This window comes from Lipotes vexillifer, unplaced genomic scaffold, assembly GCF_000442215.2.
Source record: "Lipotes vexillifer unplaced genomic scaffold, Lipotes_vexillifer_v1.1 scaffold329, whole genome shotgun sequence".
Classification (NCBI taxonomy): domain Eukaryota; kingdom Metazoa; phylum Chordata; class Mammalia; order Artiodactyla; family Lipotidae; genus Lipotes; species Lipotes vexillifer.
Genome location: NW_006774067.1, coordinates 4,819,916 through 4,826,652, shown reverse-complemented (window position 1 = coordinate 4,826,652; position 6,737 = coordinate 4,819,916).

The window sequence follows — 6,737 nt, the reverse complement described above, 5'->3', positions numbered from 1 at the left end:
AAAGAGTGTTTCTGGAAGAGGGGACAGCAAGATCAAAGTCTCTAAGGCAGAAGATTGATGTGTTCAAGGAAGACAGATTGATTGCCAGTGGGCTGGAGAGGAAGGCTAAGATGGAAGCATGGGAGGCAAGGATGAGATAATACAGGGTTCCAGAGGGGGTCAGGTGGACCCTAAATGCAGTGGAGTCACTGGAGGGCTGTAAACAAGGTCTGATTTACATTTTCAAAGGTTACTCAGGCTGCTGTGTGGAAATGAATTGTAGGGGGATTGGAGAGTGCTGTAAAACCAATTAGGAGACCATTGCAATATTGAGACTCTATAAAGTCAATATCTTACTGGATCATGGTGGACATCACTAAAAATAGTTGTAATTAAATAAGTTACAAAGTTAAGTAAGTAGGTGGCTCAGAACAGTCAGATGAAACACCAGGGGAAACTGGAATAACCAGTACCTGGGTTGATTATCATTGGGCTGGAGAAGCAGACATCCAATGATATCCTGTGTCTTTTGCAAATACGTAAAGCTTCCTTTGACAAAACAACATCATGTGAAACTTTTCCTGGACAGCTTTTAAGGATAAAAAGCCAGACTGGAAAGCAAACGCAATTTTTTTTTTTTTCTAGAGATGCACAGATATTCACTGCATAAGCAAAAATGAAATAGAGAATGGGGCATTATTGGTGAACATTGGTAGTGCTGACAAGGTGATTCAGGACAAAAAAGCTCCCTCACCTTCAGGCAAACTGAATAGTTGTGTTCACTGACTCTCTGGCCATTTCTATAGGAATAGGTCATATAAATGTAAGTGAATTAGTTAAGTCTATTTCCACTCTTCTCGCTGCTGTCATCTCCCCAAATGTATATTTGAAAGATATACCAGCAAGGTTCACTTGCTGTGATTTCTTCCTCTCTCTAAGAAGGATGGGTCTGGTGCAGCAGCTGGAAGTCTCTTTCCTTCTTTGGGAGGATCGTAGTGAGCCTGATGTTCAACCCAAGGGCACCTGTGGTTATGATGCCTGCAAACAGCATTCTCATAATCCAGTCTGGATACAGTTTTTATAATTGAACAACAAAAACATCTGACAGATGTGGGCAGGGTAATTTGAAAGCTAGTGGCACAAAGAAATCAAGTTCATTTTCTGTCAAAATCAAATCTTTAAAAACACTGCAAAGCTAACCCTCATTTTATAGGTTGAGAAAGCTAATATTAATTCTAAGAAGGTTGTAGGACTTTCCTGGTGTCTCCTTCACTCCTTCCCGATCCTTTGCAGTCTCCTTACTTTTTAGCTTGTTAATTTTCATGGAACTCACAAGATGCTGATTCAGTAGGTCTAATATTTCCAAAGGTTTGCAAACCGCTGGACACATCTAATGTACAGCTCGCTCGATTTTAGTGAACAGCTAACTCCACAGACGTTAATGAGGCCAATTATTGGCAAGTGAATTTGAAGTGAAGAGCACATGAGGTTTGCAACTATAGTTATTTGTTTATCGGGATTGATTGAGGCACACTTCCTTTTGATCATTACATCTGATTGATCACTGCACGTGGCATTATGAAAGAATGAGGTTCCCAAATCAGATAACTTGGAAGAAAAATCTCTGCCTTGCCAGGGCAGAACATGTCCCCCTATCCATTTCAGTGTGAAAGCCTAGCCATTAAGTTGGAATAGATCCTAATTAGCCGCCTTACAAATCTCCGAAACTTTTTGGTCTTCCCTGTTGAGCAGAACTTAAAAGAAGCCTAAATTCCTCCCTTGCCCACATATAGTCAGTATCAAAGAAAATAACTTGCAGGGTTATACTTACTGCTGAAAACAAGTGCAGACATAGCAATCCTGATTTGAAGTGGCATTGGAAAGTATAATTTGATTCACCCAGCCAAATGATTACCGCAAGCACAGATCATCAGCACAGCCCACTCCAGCACATTTGAATTGGTGATCAGCTGACAGCTAATTGCCAGACTGAGTCTGCCTCTTGAGCTTCTGCCTGGGAACAGAGGGAAAAAATCACCATGACTCCTACCTAGCCTGGATGGAGGTATTTTTCCCATGTTGGAAATATGCCTTGGAGGGTGGTTGTCCCTCTGCTTATACTACCAGCTGTTGTTTGTCCAGCATCCGTACTCTTTTTTGTCCAATAACTGCACCCTCTTTTTTCTTTTGTGAACACTCTCCTACTTTTAATCCATACCTGGGATGAGGCTGACTCCTCCTCCCAGTTCCAAGGGTTGGGCTTGCTGACTAAGGCTTTGATGAGATATAGATATATTCCCCTGCCCTAAAAGATTGGTGCCGGGCTGGGTCATGCTCTGAGGTGGGCCAATTAAGGTCAACTCCTGGACTTTTCTGGAACCATTGAGAAAGAGGTGTGCTTTCTTCTGTGGTTGGAAAGTGTAGCATGTGAGTCTGGAACTTCTGGGGAGGCCTCTGGGTAGGGAATGCAGGACCAAGAGTAAGAGATGGGCCAGAGTCTTAATGTCATTGTCAAACTCATGGATTTAGCTGTGCTGAAGCAACATGTATCTTTGGACTTTCCAGGTCTGGGAGCTAATAAGTGGCCCCTCCTCCCTTGCTGTCATTCTCCTTTACTGTCCCTGGCACCAAAAAAGTGCTAATACCCAGGATAAAGCACAAGAGGAGAGGCAGGAGATTTTACGTTTGCTTTTTTCACATTTTTCCTCTTGGTTTTAGAAATCACAGCTTCCTAAAGAAGTACTATTTATGTCCTTTTGGCTTAGCCCAAGCCATGGAAATTTGGGATGCCTGATCCCTTTATCCTCCTCTAATTCTGGCAGTGGTATGACTTCTTCCAGTGATATGTAGCCAGCAAAACTGCTCAGTAGAAGGTGCTAATTGGGTTCTAGGTGACCATCAGAAATTCAATCTCTAAGCCACTGATTTCATCTGTGGGAAAAGGATATCAAAGCAAATTAAACTTAAGATAACTGGATACAACTTTTTCTGTTCCAGCTTTTAACTGTAACTAGCATTAGGAGGATCTGATTTTCATTAGAATTGGGCACTTTTAAACAAAAATTCTCAGAGTATAGCAAAGAGAACATGGGCTTTGAAATCAGGTAAACAGAGGTACAAGTTCTCATTTTTCTGCTTACAAAGCTGGGTGATTTTTACAGAGTTACTGACATTTTCTGAGTTTTAGATTTGTTTTCTGTAAAATGGGAATGAAAATACTTTTTACATAATTATCATGAAAATTAAACATTATACATGCCTAATCATAAAAATTACTTAACAAATGTTAATTTCCTTCTCTTTTTGTTTTTAAATCTAAATGCTCTTAACCATCTCCAGCTTTTCCCACACTTTTAAATGATAAAATCATTGTACCTTAATGGCCCAAAGAAGTGTTATACCGTGTTACGGGCCATTGTTTTTATTTCTATGACTTTTCATATTTTTATTTGACCAGATTTTAGTAGAACTGACTGAATCTCATTGAGCTGTGAATCTGTAGGACTGTGGTCATTTGCACTATGGCCTTAAATCATTACCTGGAAATTCAAAAGCAGTGGATACTAACTGATTCAGTGACCTCAGAGATGGTTTGCATTTCTATCTGGACATCAAAATTCATATCTATGAAATGGGAATAAAAATATAAAAACCTGTTCAAATTAATGAAACAATATAAAGGTTGGAACTTTCTAGGAGAATGACACTAAGCAAATAGAACTATTATTCATAGTTCATTGGATTGTGGCAAGTTGACTCTGAGCCATTCCCCAACTGTCCAGCTCAGAAAAACTGAAATAGAAGGCAGAGTGGTTGGTAGGTATATGTTCCAGTTACCAGTCCAGGTACTGAAAGGCAGGCCCAGCCAAGCCCCTCTATGACAGAGGTACTGCACTCCCAAGGCTCCCTTTCAGAGAGCAATTGAGCTTAGGGTTGTCTCTGATGAAAATAAAGTCCTGGTCAGAGGGAACAAATTACATCCAGAATATAAATGCATTTTATTTGCAGAGCAGGAAAGGACAGTGCTAAGTGAAAATAGGAAATTGGAATATTATGTGTTGGGAGAGCAATTCCTTTTATCCCTGCAGCTAATGGACTGAACAGAAAGTGAACAATTTGTTTCATGTGATAATTCACTAACTAACTGACAAGGTTTCCATTTCTGAGTCCCTTTCCACATTCAGCTGCTTGTTTTGTAGTGCAGTACTACAATTATCTGCCTATCTCTTGCATTGCATAAACGGGATGGCTGAAATATATGTGAGGAATAACCATAACTGCTTAAGCTCTTCCTGTTAAAGGAAGGAGGGAAGGAAAGGCAATATGGCGCGTCCTCTCCTTGCCTTAAAATAGCCATCTGTTTCCTTTGTGATGTTCTCTTCTCTGGAGAGAAGACTTTTAGAGAAATAGTGTATTCTAAAATGGGAAGGAGAACAGTAGCTGGGTTTAATTTCATTTTGCCTCCTTTTCAACTTTGTTGTAAATTGACCAACCTTGAATGGAGGGCTGGTTCTAACCACCAGCCTACACACCGAGCAGTTACCCCCTTGTCGTGCCTTTATGTGGGGACCTGGATGGGGAGAACTCACGTGATAGCCCACCCTCACTTCAGTAAAGGTTATCATCAAAGATCGATCAACTATTAGCTTTATTTTCAATTCCTAAACATTTCTTTGTTGACTTTTATTTGTGTATTTTTCGTATATTTGGGGTTTGCTTGGGAGCATCATTATTTAGGACTCATGAACCAACAGGCAGTGTTGTAGAGGGCTTTCAAAAGAGACTGGAGCTGATAAGCAGAAGGGCTTCAGTTTCTGCTGTGACTTCTGCTTCTCTGCACATCTGTTCATTCTACTCTCTGGAATCCTGTTTTATTCTTCCTTTTTCTCTGCAGATGGGATTTTTCTACTTATGCATCTGCATGGTGGAATATGGTTGGCTCTAAAACTCCGGAGTTTTATGTGTTATAGTTTTAGCCAAAGACAGACTCACTGCCTCTGAATTCAAATTTCAAATTCTTGGGAAAGAGAATCTGATTGATCCATTGTGGGTCAGCTGTTCGTTCCTGGTCTGATTGACTGAGGTCAGAGTGGAAGGGTAATGTGGTTTAAATATGGCTGCAGACATCCTGTCCTGTGGGTGGGGAGGCAGTTCTGGGAGAAGACGGGCTGGGCAGAAATCCAAATTATAGTCCAGGGACTTCCCTGGTGGTCCGGTGGCTAAGACTCCGCACTCCCAATGCGGGGGGCCCGGGTTCCATCCCCGGTCAGGAAACTAGACCCCGCATGCATGTCACAACTAAAATGCCGCGTGCCCCAGTGAAGATCCTGCATGCTGCAACTAAGACCCCACTCAATCAAATAAATAAAAATTAAAACAAACAAACAAAAAACAAATTATAGTCCAGACTACAACTCTTGTCCCATTTAAAGAAATCATGTTTAATGGATGCTCCTATGCTTGTCCTTGGATCCTAAATGGTCAGACTTGGGGTGGGCGTTTACCTGCTATGTTTCGTTTTTATCACTCTTTTTTGGACTTGTTGGCTTCTCATCCAAATGTCGCCGTTTGCGGAGTGCATGAAGTGAGCTCATGTTAGTGGTAAACACCACCTTTGGTAAGTCCATTCTCCCCCAGCTCTGCCCCCTAACAGCTTTGTACCTGATGTCATCTCACATGCAGGCTGGAAGGCCCCTTAGGAGGCTCTTACAGAGAAGTGGTGGGCAGAGAGGAGAGACCGTGAAACAGAGGACGAGCATCAAGAGAGATAGGAGAGTCAGGAACGTGTGGTTTCAGAACAGAAGGACAAGAGCTTTAAGGGTTAAGGAGCTGTGGACTCCAAAGGGCGGAGCCTCAAACTCCCCCCTCCCTCCCTCCCTCCCTCCCTCCCTCCCTCCCAGCCCAGTCCTCAAGTATGGATGGAGCACCTGTGCACTGAAGAAAATCACTGGCAAAGCCAGAGAAGTTCAGCGCACATGGACTATATGTTCCTCCTGTGACCCCTGCCTCATTCTGACAGTGGTATTTTTCTTTCTTTGGGAAGCGAGGTGAATGTTATTGGGGCCTAGTTTCTATCAAGTATCAAGATACTACCTGAAAGGCAGGCTGACATAACAGATCAAATCCCATTTGACAACTGAGATGCCACATATGTGAGAGGTTGTGGTATCCACTATGGGAAAATTTGGTCCTGCTTCCTTTTTTCTGTCTCAAACTTTCCCAGGATTTTTTTTAAAATTTGTATACTGTGACCTGTGATGCTTTGGCTTATATAACCTAGAAAAATAAGGGCAGACAGTCAAGCCTAACAGGTCTATAAGTGTCAAGTGCCTCCTTTAATCATAGAAAGAAGTTGACTGTTAGCTTCACTCATGCTTCAGAGTGGCAGACTTTACCTTTACTTAAAATGTTGCCTTTGAATGACCACACTCGATTTTTAACGATATTTATAGCTTCCCTCTCTTTCTTTTGAGATATATGATATATTTAAAAAATGAGTCCATGTTTCACTAGCTAATCATAGTTTATCATTTAGAATTACCTATCTCAATCCAGGGAAAATTAGATAACTGTGCACTATTATTAATCAGCGCTTTTTGTCAGGATTAGTTTAATAGCCATTATTTTTAGTATAATTGTACATAAAATGAAATCAAAGAGAACATAATGGTGGATTTGTCTGAACATGACATCACATCGCCCTGTTTTTTAGAGGCACGCATATGAAAAAATTTAAAAGGTCTCTCTTTTATTTTATA